General features: G+C 46.3%; 1 protein-coding gene and 1 pseudogene across 1 annotated transcript in view; both read left to right on the top strand.

Moving 5' to 3' along the window:
• LOC138279249 (uncharacterized) overlaps nucleotides 1-8021 on the top strand; it is an 84275-nt pseudogene extending 76254 nt beyond the window's left edge.
• LOC138283061 (uncharacterized) overlaps nucleotides 1-19822 on the top strand; it is a 339327-nt gene that overhangs the window by 203577 nt on the left and 115928 nt on the right. The gene's annotated exons all lie outside the window — the stretch shown is intronic.

Here is a 19822-nt window from a genome sequence, read left to right on the forward strand (position 1 = left end):
GGCCTACATGGTTATGGTGGACATCTGCCCACATAGATGACACAGGGGCATGTATACCTGTACTTGGCACTCTACAGAGGTGGGGTGGAGTGGCACATGGCCTGCATTATGGAGGGGCCTAGCCTACGGAACTCACCCTGGCCTAGGGAAAACCCACAGCCCTCCTCCCCCACCCAGACCCCTCCACTGCGCGCAAAGTCAGCAGAATGATGGTTGACTCACCCCCTTGTGACTGCTGTGATGCCCTCAAGCGCCCATCCAACTCAGGGTAGGCTACCGCCAGGATCCGGAACATGAGGGGGGTCATGGTGCGACGGGCACCCCTCCCATGTTGGGAGGCCATCCCCTGCTGAGCCTCCGCTGTCTTCGTGCTCCAGCGGCAAATGTCCTCCCATCTTTTACGGCAGTGGGTGCTCCGTCTCTGGTGGACCCCCAGGGTCCAGACGTCCTTGGCGATGGCACGCCAAATATCCTTCTTCTGGTGGGTGCTGACCTGCATGACATGTACAGGGGAAGAAGAGAAGTCATTACCAACTGCACCGTCGAAGTGAGTTGCCCACATTCCTTCCCTTGCCATGTGGCAGATGCATTCACAGTCCTTCATGCTCGCAGAACTGTGGCCCCTTCCTTCTTACAACCAGCCCTCTCCACCAAGGCATAGCCCATATAACTTGCACCCTATGTACTCACCTGTTAGTCTGGAGGACTGTATAGTAGCATGTACTGGGGGAGGACCCCGTCCACGAGTTTCTCCAACTCCTGTGCAGTGAAGGCAGGGGCCCTTTACCCAGACGCAGGTGCCCTTGTCTCTTCCAGACCGAGGTCACAGCAGCACTTGCAGTATAGGTCCTCTCCTGTTGAAGATCAGGTATCGAGTGATTCAATAGAAAGAAAATGGCGCTCACATCCGCGGCGGTGACGTCCGCGGCGGTGCGTATCATCACCGCCGGCGCACTTCGTCATTGGCTCCTGGGACCCATAGGGTCCAATGTTAACCAATGCAGCATTGGCCGCGGTCTTCGACCGCCTACCGCGACGGTGTACAACGCCACCGCAGTTACCTCAAATCCAATTGTCCCAGTTTAGAGGTCAGGCAGCCGCCATTTCAGGGGCCCACATGGCTTCATTTTCAACTGTGTCACACATAGCTAGCCCTGTACTCAACACACTTACAGACAACTTTTTGGATTATGTTTCGTGTTCTGTGTAGCTGTGGGTCCATACCTCTGAGTAGCTTGACTCTGTGGTCGTTTTTGTCCTTCCTAGGCACCGTCAGCTGGGACATGTGAGGAGATGGCAGAATCCTTTGGTGTACCAACCGCTGGTGGACCTGTTGACAATGGAGGAGCGACATTTAATCATCACCTACAGGTTTGACCGTGCCACAATCCAGGAACTGTGTACCCAGTTGGAGCCAGACCTGATGTCAGCAATCCGCCATCCCACAGGAATCCCCCCTCAAGTGCAGGTGCTATCAGTGCTCCATTTCCTTGCAAGTGGGTCATTTCAAACAACAGTGGCCATGGCATCAGGGATGTCCCAGCCTATGTTTTCGAACGTGTTGTCCAGAGTGTTGTCTGCCCTGCTGAAACACATGCGGAGCTACATCGTTTTCCCTCGGGTGGAGGATTTGGCTACTGTTAAAGGTGACTTCTATGCCCTTGGACATATCCCCAACATCATAGGTGCTATTGATGGGACCCATGTAGCTCTGATCCCCCCCACAGGAGTGAACAGGTGTACAGGAAGCGGAAGAGTTATCATTCGATGAATGTACTGATGGTATGTTTGGCAGACCAGTACATCTCCCAGGTAAATGCTATGTTCCCTGGCTCTGTGCATGACGCCTACATCCTGCGGAATAGCAGCATCCCTTATGTGATGGGTCAACTCCAGATGCACCGTGTGTGGCTATTAGGGGACTCTGGTTACCCCAACCTGTCTTGGCTACTGACCCCAGTGAGGAATCCCAGGGCAGAGGAACGCTACAATGAGGCCCATGGGCGGACTAGGAGGGTGATCGAACGCACCTTCGGCCTCCTGAAGGCCAGGTTCAGGTGCCTCCATGTGACAGGTGGTTCCCTATTCTATTCACCAAGGAAGGTGTGCCAGATCATCATCGCCTGCTGTATGCTTCACAATCTTGCTTTGCGACGCCAGGTGCCTTTTCTGCAGGAGGATGGTCCAGATGACGGTGTTGTGGCAGCTGTGGAGCCTGTGGACAGTGATGAGGAGGAAGCAGAGGAAGAAGACATTGACAACAGGGACTCAGTCATACAGCAATATTTCCAGTGACACACAGGTGAGAACACTTTCTTGACTACTACTAGGACTTTCACACTTCTACCTCTATCCTGTCTGTCAATTTCAACCAGTATATGGTAACTGAGTTGTACATGTCCATTACGGTTTCACAGGTGTGGTTACCAACGTGTGTCATCTGCTTGCATCCTTCATGGACTTGTGAAGTGTGACATAGGTCTGTTGACATTACTATTGAGAACGGATTTTGTCACCGTCATGGCTAATACACATTTTCTAAATCACAGACTGACTCCAGATTGTTTTGTGCTTCAAGGGTGTTTATTGAAGTGCTAATTATTGGAGAGGGTGGTAAGATGGTGAAGGGTGATTGTGGAGGACTGTCCATGGCAGAGTCCAGTCTATTAGTCTCACAGGTGCACTGCCCATATGGGCATAGGAAGTGGAGCTGGGGCAGTTCCAATATGGACAGGGTTACAAAGTGGGACAGTGGGATGACAATCAGGGTGGTCTTATTTCTTGGCGGGGTCTTGCCATCGTGCTCTGTCCTGTTCCTGGATCTCAGGGACCGCTTGCGGGGTGGTTCTCCGTCTGCAGGGGGTGGGGTGCTGGTGTGGTGGTCCTGTGGCTGGGCGTCCTATCCACTAGCTCTGACGGAGGCAGTGGGCAGTTCATCGTCCATGCTAGTGTCAGGGGCCCCTAGGAGTGCCACGGTGTCCCTCATGGTGTTCTGTATGTCCTTCAGCACCCCTACGATGGTGCCCAGGGCGGGTTGATGGTTCTGAGTTCCTCACTGAACCCCAAATACTGTTCCTCCTGCAGGTGCTGGGTCTCCTGAAACTTGGCCAGGACCGTAGCCATCGTCTCCTGGGAGTGGTGGTTTGCTCCCATAATGGAGGAGAGGGTCTCGTGGAGAGTGGGTTCCCTTGGCCTGTCTGACCCCTGTCGCACGGCAGCCCTCCCAGTTCCCCTGTGTTCCTGTGCCTCCGTCCCCTGGACCGTGTGCCCACTATCACTGTCCCCAGGTCCCTGTTGTTGTTGGGGTGGTGGGTTATCCTGGGTTCCCTGTAGTGGTGGACACACTGCTGATTGACGTGTCATGGGGACAGAAGTATGGGCCTGCTGGGTGGGTGCTGTGCTGGTGTTACAAGAAGGTGGAAGGTCTGTGTTGGGCTGTGTCTGTGCAAGGGGAACTGTGGGCCTCTTCTGTGCGTGGGGTAGAGATGTCTGGACCCCCCTGTCTGGTGACGTTGGGTAGTGGTCCTGCAGGGGTGTAAATGCATGATTATTTCATCTGTGTGTGTCATGGTGTGCAATGGGTGGGTGGGCGTGTACCCCAGTGCTAGCATTCCTGTGTGGGGGCTTGTGTGATGATGGTTGGGGGGGTGTTATGAGTATGTGCAGTGGGCATGCTTTATTGAGGGATGTCCATGCTTTGTTATGTCATGCAGGGCTTGGTGTTGGGATGGGTGGTTTGTGTTATTAGTACATTAGTGAGGAGTTGGAGTGATAGGGGAGGGGGTGAGGGTGGGGGTGTGTGATAGCTTGCAGGTAGTGTGGGGGATATGATAGTTAAGATTTGACTTACCAGTGTCCATTCCTCCACCGACTCCTCCGAGGCCCTCAGGATGCATAATGGTCAAGACCTGCTCCTCTCATGTTGTTAGTTGTGGGGGAGGAGGTGGGGGTCCGCCGCCAGTCCGCTGTACCGCGATGTTGTGCCACAGAACGCACCTTCCCTTGTAGGTCTTTCCACCTCTTCCTGATGTCGTCCTGATTTCTTGGGTGCTGTCCCACTGCGTTGACCCTGTCCACTATTCTTCGCCATAGCTCCATCTTCCTAGCTATGGAGGTGTGCTGCACCTGTGATCCAAATAGCTGTGGCTCTACAAGTATGATTTCCTCCACCATGACCCTGAGCTCCTCCTCGGCGAACTTGGGGTGTCTTTGCCTTGCAATGGGGTGGTGTAGGTGATGTGTGGGGTGGTGTATGTGGTGATGAGTGTGGTGAAGGGTAGTGGTGTGTGGTGTTTTGTGCATGGATGTTGTGTGGGTGATGGTGTTGTGTGCCTCTGTGCGGTGGTGTTGTCTATTTTGTGCTCTCTCTCTGGCCTTCTTCAATCATTTTTGGTCGTAGGGGTTTGTGGGTGATGTGGGTGTGTGTTTTATATTGTATTGGGTGTGTGGGAGTGGTGTTTGTATGTGTATCAGGTGTGTGTATTTGGAATTGTCCAATGTGGCGGTTGAAAGACCGCCGCGTGGGGATCGTGGGTCGTGATAGCATGGGCGTGTTTCTGTTGGCGTGATGGTGGAGGTTTTGTTTTCGCCAGTTTATCACTGACCTTTGGTGTGGCGGACTTGTGTGGGTGTCTGAATTTCAACGGATTCCGAGATGTGGGTTATAATAGCTGTGGCGGATTTCCGTGGCCGTGTATTGGCGGTCTTCTGCACGGAGGTAAGCGGCTTTTACAGCCAATGTTGTAATGAACCCCCATGTTCCTATTACTTGTAGGGCATCCTTTCACTGCTTGTGCTATGGCACACCTTAAAACAGGTGTGCTGGGTGCAAAAAAAGAAGGTGCATCCTGTTACGTTAAATGCACTGCCCCCAGGGGAGCTGCAAGCCTTCGCAACCCTGGGGGCAGCACATTCAAGTGAAAAACAGAGTGGCTACTTTGAAGCTTCCCTGTGTTTCACTGGGTAGGCGGCAACCATGGCTGCACTTTTAGAGACTGCACCTGACTGGCAAGAAGATGCCTGTGTGGTCCATAGGACCCCCTTCCCCTCCTTCAGGAGGGATGCCATCAGTCGTCACACTGCCAATGCACCTCCTAGCAGCACATTTGCATGGGGTCACACCCATTCAAATGAGGTAACACCCTCTAGTGATAGCGCTGGCGCTATTGGAATTACAGAAGGGGCTGCACAAGCGGTAGCTGAAGATAGGCATGTCTGATCTTTGTATGTGTGGAGTACTCCACCTGGACTGGGGAGTCTTCACACTCCTAAACATAATATTAAAATTGCCAGAATATATTTTATCACAGTTAGCTTTATAACTTATCGCTTTTATGTTTTATCAGCTGCCATTCCTAGAAAATGTATTTTGTTCAAGTTCTGCATTTATCTGCACTTTGTATGCAGTTTGTTCTGTGCTCTGCTCAATGCTGTTATATTTATCCACTATAGTATTTCCGCTACAAGAGAATGGAGTCACAGAAACATAATCATGTCAGGCCTGTTCTTAGAACACAACATATTTTGCCATAAAAATACCACACATGCAGAATGAGGAGAGAGGACATTCCAGCCAGAAAATCCATTTGATGTTGTGTACAACTTCATTGCAGCTTTGCTAATCTTGGCGTTATCTTCCCAGCCAACTGGGAGGACGGTCGAGCAGACCAACAGTCAAGATTCTGGCCTATCTTTCAGGTATTGGGTTGGGGCTCCTTCCCTGGGACTTGTATGGGCAGACAAGGCTAACACTGCTATACTATCATATAGAGAATAGGGTGTGGGTAGGAATCCTTCGGCACATGATCATTTGAGGATGGTGGTACTGTTTATCTGTTTCTCCCTAATTGTCACAAGTATCACGTTGTCATGTTTAATCCTCCTAATAATCACAGTTTGTGTATTTTATCATAGAATGCAGTCATTTCAATAAATGCATTGAAATGTGTCCTGCATTTCTCTGCCTATCTTTGCATGTGTAAGAACATTGTGTAACTGAGAAAAGGATACGGTTTGCCGACCACGACCCTCAAGAGTCAGAGTGTCATGGGTATAAGCTGCCACAAATCACCTTTACTTTTCAGGTTTTGGTGAGGGGCTGCGAGATGGAGGGAGCGGGTTAGGCCAACAGTTTCTACTCAGTTAGGTGTTGACTCAGTCCCCCACATGTGGTTGTGCTGCCGCCAAACCCTAGCAGTCTTGGCCCCAAGGTAAGAGTTCTATGACAATCCAAGGGCATCAGCAAAGTTCACACAAAGACATAAAAAAAAAAAGGTTGTATTTTCTGCCATGAATGTGGTACAGATCACAACAACATTTATAAAAAATTGACTGAGCATTCAGGTAATCAGTTAAATTAACACATGAAGAGTTTAATGTGTATTGTAAAAGAAAAAGGTAAACAACAACTCCAGAATTAGTAAAACTAAAATTATTTTCTAGATAATCTCAATAAACTAATTTGGTTGATTGACATTCAGTAAAGCTGAAGTTATTACTTACCAATCAGGACATGAGCGAAGACCTCTTAATTCAAACATCATGGGCAGCAATGGAACTTTTGTGACATTCAAAGTTCAGCATTTAATCCCAGGCCCTGGGCTGGGTGGGCTCCAATTATTAGTAGTGTGTTATTGGACAGTCTGAGACCTTGGGAACTTTGGAACTGGGATGGGCATGAATTATTTACTAGATAGATAAAACATTTATGTAACAGCATTGTTTGATTATTGTATATGTGTTTTTTCTATAGGTGATGCAATGAAACAGTAGAGCCTGAAAGGATGTGCTTCTCGAGATTTCTGCAAAAATTTCTACCTGGCCGGGACACAAGTCTACAGTTATGATTTTGCGTGCTCACCTGCCAAGAAGGTTTGAGACCATTGTTGATACACTCCCACCCCAGCTTAGCAATTGTCAGTATAAACATTCCTTAAACTCTAAATGTCCGTGGAATATAGAGGCTAGTCTTGTGAAGAGGAACATTGTAAGAATAAAGCAGATGCACTCATGTCACCCTCACTGGGAGAAAGAATAAAAGTAGGCAATGTGCTTGGCACATGTTAGGCCCCCATGCTGTTTATGGAACACCAGCCTCTCTATTCAGCCATCATTGGTGCCTGGGTGCCTCAGAGGTTCCTCTCCTTGATGCATTGAGTGATGCAAACCCAGTTCTTGCAACCTTCCAAAGATACTGGCTTATGGTTGGAGAAGGTGCTCTTCTTGATGTGTTATTACTGCTGGTGTCATACGTAACCATGGAGGAAACTGAAAATCAAGTGTTACCTCTCTATTTGAAATAACATTGCCTGATTTCTTTCCAACTAAAGAGAAGAACTACTTCACAATTATATGATTGTATAATCAATGTATATTTTACTAATAAATATACATACAAATTACATATCAATTCCCAGTGTTGACATGTGATATACAGGCTCTGTAACAAGGTGCTATATGCTCAAACACTGGGTGACTATTGTACTTTCGACCCCTTTTGGTTTTTGTGACATCCTTTCCACCACTAAGCAGTTTAATTATGAACAGGTCTGCCTCAGAACCATCCATATAAGGTTTATCCTGCCATCTGAGATGAAGCTGGAGATCTTAGAGCAAGACATTGATAATCAGCCACTGAGGCATGACCTTGAGTACTTCCTTCTTCCTTTCCACAGTGATGGCCAATCAGTGACCACTTTCAGGAGCCTCCCACTTATTTAACCAGCTCCTATCTGTGAGACCTTACCAGGTACTCCCAGCCATTCCTGATTTGTGTCTATTTCTTGGCTTTAGAGGTGAACACCTCTTTGAATATTAGATCATGGAAAATATCTGACACATTGTGTTAGTGTGGTGATGCTTTTCAATCAGAAGAAAGCAGAGTGATGGGTTTATATCCTCAATGTCAATGTGCCCTATAATCCAGCAATTGGTGTGCACTGTGCTGTAACAAAACAAAACATATACTTGCTTTACACACCATATGTTGAAAAAATAAACTTTTGTTCACACTTCTGCATTTACGATATGACTGTGTTTTTTTATTAATAGCTAATAGTTGAATGTTTAATGGGAGATGTGTTGTGAAAATAATGAAGGGAAACATACAGCACTTTAGAACAGTTTATTTAAAAAACAAGATGAAACAGCAAATAAAAAGCTTCAATATGTAGACAATGGAATAAAGACCCAGAGTCTTATATTGCCAGTTATATCCTATTTATGCTGAAAATCTCTGTTGTTATCTTCATTGACATTGAACCATGGTGGATGCCATGACTGTCATCACTGTGAAGTCCAATGTAGTACGGGTTGGACCAAAGTGAAGTTTAAGGGGGTCATTATGATCCCTGGTGGTTCAGCTCACCATGCCGGCGGCGGGTGAAAAGTCTGCCACCGGAATGGCGGCCTGAGCTGCAATATAATGAACACATGGAGGGCCGCCATAGGCGGCTCTCCTCCACCGCCAGGCTGCCTCCGACAGGCAGTCTGATGGTGGAAGGAATCATTATCCGACAGGGCAGCGCTGCTGTACCTCAGATAATGATCTCTACTGCCACCAGCCTTTCCCTGGCGGGGGAAAGAAAGGCTGGCAGAAGGGGTGCTCAGGCCCCCTTGGGGGCCCCTGCACTGCCCATGCACTCGGCATTGGCAGTGCAGGGGCCCCTGTGCAGTGCCCCATCGTGCAGATCACTGCCTGATTTACGGGCAGTGATCTGTGCGACGGGTGCAGCTGCACCTGCCGCACAGAGGCATTGATGGTGGCTCCATGTGGAGCCGTCGGCAATTTCCAGGCCAGGCATTCTGCTGGGCCGGCGGGCAGAAACAATGTTTTCACCCGCTGGCCCAGCAGAATGTACATTATACGGTCGGCAGGGTCCCAGGGGGGCTTGCGGTCAGTTAAATGACCGCCAGCATGAACACCACTGTGTTCATAATGAGACCCTGAGTCTGTTTGTCAAGTAAATGATGGACTTTATGTTTGCTATGAATTTGACTCCATGGAAGTCTGAGCAATCATTGGAGTTTGGGAAAAGTGGGTCTTTATTTGGAAATCTGAGTCTAGCATTAGCTGTTTAAGCCTTAACATTTAATGCCAATCCCAAAATTAAGCCTTTAAAACTCAAATCTTAAATCTCCTTACCATGATTGGGAATAAAACACAAATTTACTAGGTCTAATGGTGACCCCGATGTCTCATAACCTGTCACAAGGTTCTCATTAATTTGCTCAGAATCCTCCCTTAGGTTTCTCAATCTTCAAAATACAGGAAGACAGGAAAATGATACACAATATAGGTTGCATTAGAGTATCAATGCCCATTGAATGCAATTCTACCATGACCTCTAGTCTGCCTTTGTCACTGTTCATGAACACCTCTTCAGACACATTGGCAGTTGCATCAATGTTATCATCTCCTTTGCACGAAATATGCAGCAATTCATTCAAATTGAATCTTTAATCACCAGCCCTCACTTTCAAATATGGAACACTTACAGAGTCACATTATCACACAGTGGTCTAAGGGCCTGATTTAGATCTTGGCAGTAATGGTTCTGCCGCTGGTTTTCCATTTGAAAACCCTGTCCCCCGCCTTGGTGGTCTGCCCACCCTATTTAGATATTTGCAGAACTATAGGCGAAACACCGAATGAGTCCCTCTGACTCCACCAAGAATCTCCAGCCACTATGACAGCAACATTGGAAATAAGGGATGATGGCAGGACTCCAGGCCCTTTGCAGCCAATCAGATTTGGATGTGCCTTGCCACCAAGCCAACTTTGGCAGTCCAATCTCCACACATAAGTTGGTGAATTAGAGAGGGAAGGGACATTAAACCTACCTTTTTCCACATTTCCTCTTCTGTAGTGAACCTGATTGGACATCACCTGTCGTTACTGCTGCCACTTGACCACGGAGGGCACATGACCCCCCAGCTGCAAAACTCAAAGGTGTGGATACTGCATGTACTGTGTTGTTTGTGTGGGCACTGGACATGAGCTTGGGATCCCTGCAGAAATATGCATGCCACAGGTATTTTTTTTTTAAATACCTCCAACATGCATATTCAGGAACACATTTGTGTCAGTGAATGATGGGGACACACTGGTACAGGACACATGTCACACACATACACAATTGTTATTGTGGTGTCAGTATTCATTGCCAAATGATTGTGGCATCAGAATAACGAGGCATTACGCTTGTCACCATGTCTATGTGTGCAGATTACAAATGAATCTCTACCTGTGATATTGTGAGTACAGTTGTGTATGTGAGTCAGTGCGTGGATGTTTACATTAGTTTGAACACCAAAAACCAAATAGTTCAGGCCTTTGGTTACGTCAATTTCATAAGATGTTAAATGTGCATGCATAATTCATGATAATATATGTGTCTTGCAATTATAAATGAAAACATGAATTATAAATTTTAAAAAATGGTTATATGATCTTAGTGCCATACCCAGAATACAAAATATAAATGTGCAGGAGTACCACACTTAAGCGTGTTAAAATAAAACATTAGAACACACATATGTATGTTTTTCTAATCTTCAACTGTGAATGCACCTTTAATAAAATATAGATGCTCCACTTTACATTAGTAACGTTAAGACATATGATATATGTATTGTCAGATTCATTATCATGTCACTCCCGTAATGCATGATGGTGCAACTAAAATTCTGCTTCGCCAACATTACAATATAAAAGTGAACTAAGTTAGCAACCAAATATCCAGAGTACATCATGAAATTTGTGTCAACAACAATGTTTATTATTGTTTTAAGTCTAATAGTTCCAGTGTTGATAACTGAAGGGATCAGGGCTTTAGGAGGTAGAGCTTGTATAGTATTGTTAATATGCAGGTGATCAGAATAGCAGGTAAAATATGTTTTAAACATATGTAATATACCTGCCACCATTAACGTGTTTTGACGGATGGTACTCAATCCTTCATGGTGGTGGAGGAGATTGCTTATTTAGGTTAGACAATATAATGTGTTTTATGTAGGTCTGTCACTTCCAGAATAGTTTTCCCAGGTTGTGAGGATCAATATATTTTTTTCTGTCCCCACTGCCAGATTTTTCCTGGCATTGATGGACAGGAAAATAATACATTACTTCTTACAACCTCCAACCTGGTATAATGTATTTCCTCCAACTGCCCTTACTGTCTTGTCCATCAATGATGTAACTTGGGTTCTGTAGAATGAAAACTTTAGGTCTGCCAGTCTCTATATAAAGCTGGATAATCAAAGGTTGCAAGGAACACCCTTTACACCAAACTCTGAATCAGGCCCTATGGGTTGCCTGATGTTCTCTCTCTTCCACGCTGACTTGATTTAAACTGTCTGCATTGCTATTTGTTTTCTACAGGCCTATCCATGTTCCATGTCTGGATATCATTGACCAGCCCAACTTAAAGGTAACATCACCTGGATCTGGACCCAAAGTACATTCACTCAGTTAGCTTTGTTGCTGTGTTATTGAATTGTATTTTGCTGTGCCACTAAATAGTTCCTGAGCCTGGGTATCCTTTCTACTTGTTACCTGCACTAGTCTGGTTGAGTAAACTTATTGTCTGATGCTCAGACCATACACATTCAAAAATGACACATACACACGCGCTCTCACATAAACATTCTCTAACTTGCACGCATTGGCACAACATACATTTAAAAGCATTTTTCTAGTTACCTTAACTATTAGGGAGAATCATATTTCAGCTAATTGTGCTCCATTTGTATTTGACTAATAGTGAATAATATCTTATGTTATATCTTCATTACTCACCCTTGCTATTCCTAAATGTAAGAGTCTGAAATTCAGATACCTGGCGTTTCAGAAAGAATCTAAGGATTGCCCATTACATCTGACTCCAGGTCATGGCCAAAGTTATCTTCATGTCATCATCCATAACTTGAAGGTTAGACTGGTGCTAACACACCAAACATTTAGCAATTAGTGAATTCTTGTCTTTAAGGTAAAGGAATAAAGAATTAATATTGTATATAATCTATCTGCAACAATTACTATGCATAGTAATGGGAATGGATGGATCTGCAGCCACGTGGACACAGCATGCCTTGCCTGATTTTCAAGTAGCAGAGGGGAATATTTTCATGGCTGAAGCTTGAGAAAAGAGGTGGGACAATAATGATAACCAAGTCTATCACTGATGCGGGAATGTGTTCTCCTACTAAACAGGATCAGACTAAGGAAGGAAGGGATTAGACAAGACTCTGCCAGGAACAGAAGCTTTGGTACAAAGATGTTAATCAATGAACCCTATATACAGTACACATGAGTCACACAAAAGGATATTAAGAAAATAATTACTAATTTGTGTATCAGAAATTGCCCATTGATGGTGACCCACTGTCTGTACTTGAAAGTATTGGCAGGCATGTGGGCATTGGACACTGTCTCCTTGTCACCCAGGGATACTTGGGTAGCCTTACTGGTTTCCCTCAAATTAACTGGGGTCACCTGCTCCCCAAGCACTATGGTGGCCAACCCTGGGTTCTTCCATCTACTGGGGGGTTGTGCCTTCCTAGGGCATTTGGGATCACCCAACTTACACTCATAATACTCGTACGACTTGGGGGCAGAATTTCTATGATTCATATTAGAAAATATTTATTACTGGTGGCCGGATTGGGAGTGGGTCTCTTTCCCTCAGGAAATATTTTGCGGGCCGTAAGAAAACTCCTGCTTTTTATATCAACCTTGCCTTCCTCTGGTAGGAACCCAGCCAGCCAACCCTGCCAACCCTGACCACCCTTTTTGAAGTCCCTCAGATACATTCTTGGACACTCTGGTGCTGACCCAGAAGTCCACATCATTAGCAAGCTTCCTGGGGTCAGTCAGCTAGATGTTGGTTCAGCTGCCTAAATCAGGGATTGAACATGTGCTCCCTCAGAATCAGGTTCTACTCCCAACAAAAGCATTGCTGACTCTCACCTAGCCCTTCAGTGCCTTGCTGGAATGATCTAAGAAGTTCACCCAGCACTGGTGCGAGAGTTTGTGGCTGAACCACTGACATCTGATGGTATTTTTCAGAGGTCTGGCCAAATTTGCTAAGAAGTACTGCCTTAATGGGGGTATACTTGTTCGGGGCTTCTACTTCAAGTGTCAGGAGTGTGTCACTCCCCACCGTGGGCATGTATCTCTATATGTTATTGTAGGAGGCTGGACTGGCTTGTAGTGAGTACCAAGGGGTACTTACACCTTGCACCAGGCCCAGTTATCCCTTATTAGTGTATAGGGTGTCTAGCAGCTTTGGCTGATAGATAATGGTAGCTTAGCAGAGCAGCTTAGGCTGAACTAGGAGACGAGTGAAGCTCCTACAGTACCACTAGTGTCATATGCACAATATCATAAGAAAACACAATACACAGATATACTAAAAATAAAGGTACTTTATTTTTATGACAATATGCCAAAGTATCTCACTGAGTACCCTCAGTGTGAGGATAGCAAATATACACAAGATATATGTACACAATACCAAAAATATGCAGTATAGTATTAGAAAACAGTGCAAACAATGTATAGTTACAATAGGATGCAATGGGGACACATAGGGATAGGGGCAACACAAACCATATATTCCAAAAGTGGAATGCGAACCACAAATGGACCCCAAACCTATGTGACCTTGTAGAGGGTCGCTGGGACTGTAAGAAAACAGTGAGGGTTAGAAAAATAGCCCACCCCAAGACCCTGAAAAGTGAGTGCAAAGTGCACTAAAGTTCCCCCAAGAGCACAGAAGTCGTGATAGGGGAATTCTGCAGGAAAGACACAAACCAGCAATGCAACAACAATGGATTTCCAGTCGAGGGTACCTGTGGAACAAGGGGACCAAGTCCAAAAGTCACAAGCAAATCGGAGATGGGCAGATGCCCAGGAAATGCCAGCTGTGGGTGCAAAGAAGCTGCTACTAGGCAGTAGAAGCTGAGGATTCTGCAGGAACGACAAGGGCTAGAAACTTCCCCTTTGGAGGATGGATGGCCCACGTTGCGAAGAGTCGTGCAGAAGTGTTTTCCCGCCGAAAGACCGCCAACATGCCTTGCTATTTGCAAATCGTGCAGTTAGGGTTTTGGATGCTGCTGTGGCCCAGGAGGGACCAGGATGTCGCCAATTGCGTCAGGGGACAGAAGGGGCGCCCAGCAAGACAAGGAGCCCACTCAAAAGAAGGCAGCACCCGCAGAAGTGCCGGAACAGGCACTACAAAGAGGAGTGAAATGGTGCTCACCCGAAGTTGCACAAAGGAGTTCCACGCCGCCGGAGGACAACTTAGAAAGTCGTGCAATGCAGGTTAGAGTGCAGCAGACCCAGGCTTGGCTGTGCACAAAGGATTTCTGCCGGAAGTGCACAGAGGCCGGAGTAGCTGCAAAAGACGCGGTTCCCAGCAATGCAGTCTGGCGTAGGGAGGCAAGGACTTATCTCCACCAAACTTGGACTGAAGAGTCACTGGACTGTGGGAGTCACTTGGACACAGTTGCTGGATTCAAGGGACCTCGCTCGTCATGCTGAGAGGAGACCCAGGGGACCGGTGATGCAGTTCTTTGGTGCCTGCGGTAGCAGGGGGACGATTCCGTCGACCCACAGGAGATTTCTTCGGAGCTTCTAGTGCAGAGAGGAGGCAGACTACCCCCACAGCATGCACCACCAGGAAAACAGTCGAGAAGGCGGCAGGATGAGCGTTACAGAGTTGCAGTAGTCGTCTTCGCTACTTTGTTGCAGTTTTGCAGGCTTCCAGTGCGATCAGCAGTCGATTCCTTGGCAGAAGGTGAAGAGTGAGATGCAGAGGAACTCGGATGAGCTCTTGCATTCGTTATCTGAGGAATTCCACAAAGCAGAGACCCTAAATAGCCAGAAAAGAGGGTTTGGCTACTCAGGAGAGAGGATAGACTAGCAACACCTGAAGGAGCCTCTCAGAAGGAGTCTCTGACGTCACCTGCTGACCCAGGCCCCTCAGAGCAGTCCAGTGTGCCAGCAGCACCTCTGTTTCCAAGATGGCAGAGGTTTGGAGCACACTGGAGGAGCTCTGGGCACCTCCCAGGGAAGGTGCAGGTCAGGGGAGTGGTCACTCCCCTTTCCTTTGTCCAGTTTCGCGCCAGAGCAGGGCTGAGGGGTCCCTGAACCGGTGTAGACTGGCTTATGCAGAAATGGGCACCATCTGTGCCCATGAAAGCATTTCCAGAGGCTGGGGGAGGCTACTCCTCCCCAGCCCTGACACCTTTTTCCAAAGGGAGAGGGTGTAACACCCTCTCTCTGAGGAAGTCCTTTGTTCTGCCATCCTGGCCCAAGCCTGGCTGGACCCCAGGAGGGCAGAAACCTGTCTGAGGGGTTGGCAGCAGCAGCAGCTGCAGTGAAACCCCGGGAAAGGCAGTTTGGCAGTACCAGGGTCTGTGCTACAGACCCGTGGGATCATGGGATTGTGCCAACTATGCCAGGATGGCATAGAGGGGGCAATTCCATGATCATAGACATGTTACATGGCCATATTCGGAGTTACCATTGTGAAGCTACACATAGGTAGTGACCTATGTGTAGTGCACGTGTGTAATGGTGTCCCCGCACTCACAAAGTCCGGGGAATTTGCACTGAACAATGTGGGGGCACCTTGGCTAGTGCCAGGGTGCCCACACACTAAGTAACTTTGCACCTAACCTTTACCAAGTAAAGGTTAGACATATAGGTGACTTATAAGTTACTTAAGTGCAGTAAAAATGGCTGTGAAATAACGTGGACGTTATTTCACTCAGGCTGCAGTGGCAGGCCTGTGTAAGAATTGTCAGAGCTCCCTATGGGTGGCAAAAGAAATGCTGCAGCCCATAGGGATCTCCTGGAACCCCAATACCCTGGATACCTTAGTACCATATACTAGGGAATTATAAGGGTGTTCCAGTATGCCAATGTAAATTGGTAAGATTGGTCACTAGCCTGTTAGTGACAATTTGAAAGAAATGAGAGAGCATAACCACTGAGGTTCTGATTAGCAGAGCCTCAGTGAGACAGTTAGTCATAACACAGATAACACATACAGGGCACTCTTATGAGCACCAGGGCCCTGGCTGGCAGGGTCCCAGTGACACATACAACTAAAACAACATATATACAGTGAAATATGGGGGTAACATGCCAGGCAAGATGGTACTTTCCTACAGTTATCCCCCCAGTACTCCGTTGCGACCTTGTGTACTCTCAGAGCTACCTCATGTACTGAAAACAATTTATCTATATCATCCCCCACCAAGATCTTTGATATGGGGACCCTCACCTCCCCAATCGACACTGCTGGTACGCTGTCAGCAATATAATTAGACTCCATCTGCCTTGCTCTTAGGTCCCGCTTCCTGAGGCTGAGCTCAAGGGCTAGAATCTTTGTTTATATTCTGGTTGAGCTTTCTCTCCTCGTTCCTGTCCTCCAGCTCCTCTGAGGTCGGGCCCATGGCAGACACATTACTCCCTGCCCATCCTGGGTACTCTGGTCATCAGCTGGGGTTGAGTTTGGCTGTCATGGCTGCTCAGTACCCGGAGGACTCGCAGGACCCAGGGCTAGGTTGTCTCTATCCTTATTCTCCATTTGTGCTCCTTCTTCCTCATTGTCACCCACGTCCTCCTCTCCTGAGGTGGACTGCCATCGTTGCACCTCATCAAAGACCTGAGATCCAGCTTAGTAGCCATAGTGTCTGCTTTCAGCCCCTTCTGCATCAGAGTTTCAGCAGTTCAACCGTGCTGGGGGTGTTAAAGCTGCACAGATCCAAAATGCAAAAAGGAAGGTAAGGCACTTACATTTAGAAAAGGGAAAATGCAGCCAATGGAAAACTAAAGAAGAATTTAAAAAGGGCTCTGATGTCAAATTATTGCTCTGGGATTTTTCTGTAACAGAAATCCATGCATGGTACTGCACAAATACAAGCCCAGATCCACACTGCGGAATACCAACATGAGAAATTGGGTTGTTGGTTTACTAGGATGCAAACACTAGTCAAGCAACAGCCATAATCCCTTGTAGGGACTGCATGTCAGGAGTTTGGCAGACGGGCTTTCCCGTCATCCAAACTCAAAATAGAGAACTTAGTAGCTGAAATGGAAGTCAAACATTTCTATCAGGACAAGGCAAACCATGAGAGCAGAAGAGAGTACCACAATGATGGATACCCCCTTAACAAAGGACAGCTGAAAAGTATTTGCTGCTGTGGAGAAGAACTCAGTAGGAGAAGCCACAAATTATTTCTGACCTGTGATACATCTCAAGCTAACATGCAAGGAGGTGGTTCCTGATCTTCTGGTTCTCAGAGTAGTTTTGGCCAAGGGTCCAGGACTGGTGGGACTCCACGCAGGGGTACAGGCCTCACTCAAGCTAGGTCCAGGTGCGGGTTCAAGATGACTCTAGATTAAGTAGGCCTGATGCAAGCATAGCTCATAGATGCCGTCCTGTTTGCCATCTTGAACAGTGGACATCACAATGTTTGCTGTTTTTGTGAATTATTGTCATGTTTGCCTTTGAACACCGCTGTCGCCAGTCCTTATCTTTCTAGGAACTGTAATATCATCAAGCTCTTTGATCAATGACAGATACATCATCTAAGGCGTCATGCTTCTGGGCCAAATGTTGATTCCCATCATGTCAAGGCTAAATAGCAACCAATGTAGATATTTAACCAAAATATTGTAGTCTGAATTGACATCCTTTTGCTCTATATGTCCATACGGAGAAGCAAAAAAGCACACCTTGATGTACATAATACATTTCAGGTATTCCTACACTTATGCCAGAAAACCCAATCTATGATAAGGCTTAGGATTTAAGGACTGTGATTTGCTCACTTGGGAAGATTATCCAGATTATCGCCTAAGGGTCTGTCAGAGACGGTCGCACCTACTGCTAGTGCATTTCACACTTTGCAGATGATACATCACACCTAAAGTCTGAGGGACATGTTGACAAGTGGCTTCCTCTACCAGCGTGTCACTTTTATTGACACACCGACAGCACAGGCAACAGATCCACATCTACAAGGCCAAGCAAAGCCAGTTTGTGATTTTTTATGGCCTTAAAGATAAGGAATAAGGCAAAGCAGCACAAGCCACTGTGTTGTCTTACACTGCATCAAAGAGGCATTTCATGGGCATTTTGGTGGGTGTTCTCAAGCACCACCTTTAGATTTTGATGCATTCCCAGACTTACAAGTTTTTGTAAACCTGGGAATCCATCAAAAGACTATGCCTGGCCATTCTGCAATTCATTGATTAGAAAAATGTGCTTAAACAGAACTATTGTTCAGAAAAATATCTTACATACATCAGGAACTTATTTTGGTTCTGAAGAACAGACGTATAACAGATGCCCCTAAAAGTGTAACATGTAAGTGCAAGTGATCAAGTAAATAAATACTGCAAAACTGCTAAACAAGATGCAAATATGTACATTTGGCTGATATGGACATATGAATGGAATGAACAGCACTCATATAAGAGTGTTGAAATCCTCAATCAAATTTAAAAAACTGTCCACTGCAAAAGTTGTCGATGTTTTGACCCACATTACAAAATGACTTAGACAAGCGTCATCATCAGGATGAAAATGATATGCAGGAGAAACCAACTGAAGTAAGTCACCACCACCATCAGAAGATCAGTGCAGTAGGGCGTATTGCCCTAGACATTATGGAGTGAACTGAATCCTATACGCAGTACACCAAACACTTTCACAAGCTTGAGCCACTAATGGAAAGACCAAAGGTCTATTTCCAATTAGTTATTCAAATAAGACTTCTAAAAGAAAAGAACGGTGAACCTGAACCTGTCAGGGGAGACTTGTGCATAAATCATCAATGCCAAGCTTTCAGGACAGGAGACAGCTGAGCTGGCCTGTGTACTTGCAAGGCCAAAAAAGTCAACAAGAACAGTTGTAGCAAACATTGCAGGTAAGTAGGCTAAGATTTGGTGGAAGACCACTCCAAGGCTGACAGGTCTAACCCTAGTGCTAATACATGCCAACGACTGCTGACCTTATGGACTGCATATATTTAACAGGCCGTGACCAATCCTGTCTCAGGCCGTCACTGTGGTCACTCAGATAACCTTGAGCCTGTTGCACAACCCTGTGAGCAGTGTGATGTGGATGTGGAATGAAAGTTTGAGTGTGAATCTTGCTGCAGACCTATAAGTGTTTGGCAGACGCGTGGTGAGATAATTTAAATTTCAAAATTTGAGGGAGATCCCATCGTTCAGTTTGCTTGTGACAGCAGTTTGGATATGCTGCTTGGGGGGCATTTGAAGATATTTATCTTCACCTTCAGGGTTTTGAAACAGGAAGCTGGAACATCGTTGATCTGACCAGGCATGGTAAACTTGTCATTTATGATGATCCTAAGGTTCTTTACACAGGTGTTGGTGGTGGCAAGAGTCTAAGTTCAGCTGGCTATCAACATTTGTCTTGCCATTGTTAAGTAAAACAGTTGGTCCTCATTCAGTCAGGTGTTTTGGGCATGCAAGCATTGAGCAGATCACGAGCATCATTAGCTTAGCAAATCATGTCAATGTCATGAGTGAAGCAGAATTTTGCAAGATGATTCGTAAATGCGTTGAAGACTGTCAGGCTAAGTAGTGAGCCTTTCAATAATGACAGAATTACTTTGCAGGTGTCCATATACGGAGGAGCCAAGCTGACTGACTGTGCCTTACAAGTTTGGAACTAGGAAGTCCAGTAGAAAGCGAGTCCTTGAATTCAAATACCATGCAAATCTTGTACAGGCATTAAGGCCCATATTTATACTTTTTGACGCAAAACTGCGCTAACGC

This window comes from Pleurodeles waltl, chromosome 2_2 (assembly GCF_031143425.1).
Source record: "Pleurodeles waltl isolate 20211129_DDA chromosome 2_2, aPleWal1.hap1.20221129, whole genome shotgun sequence".
In the NCBI taxonomy this organism is placed as follows: Eukaryota; Metazoa; Chordata; class Amphibia; order Caudata; family Salamandridae; genus Pleurodeles; species Pleurodeles waltl.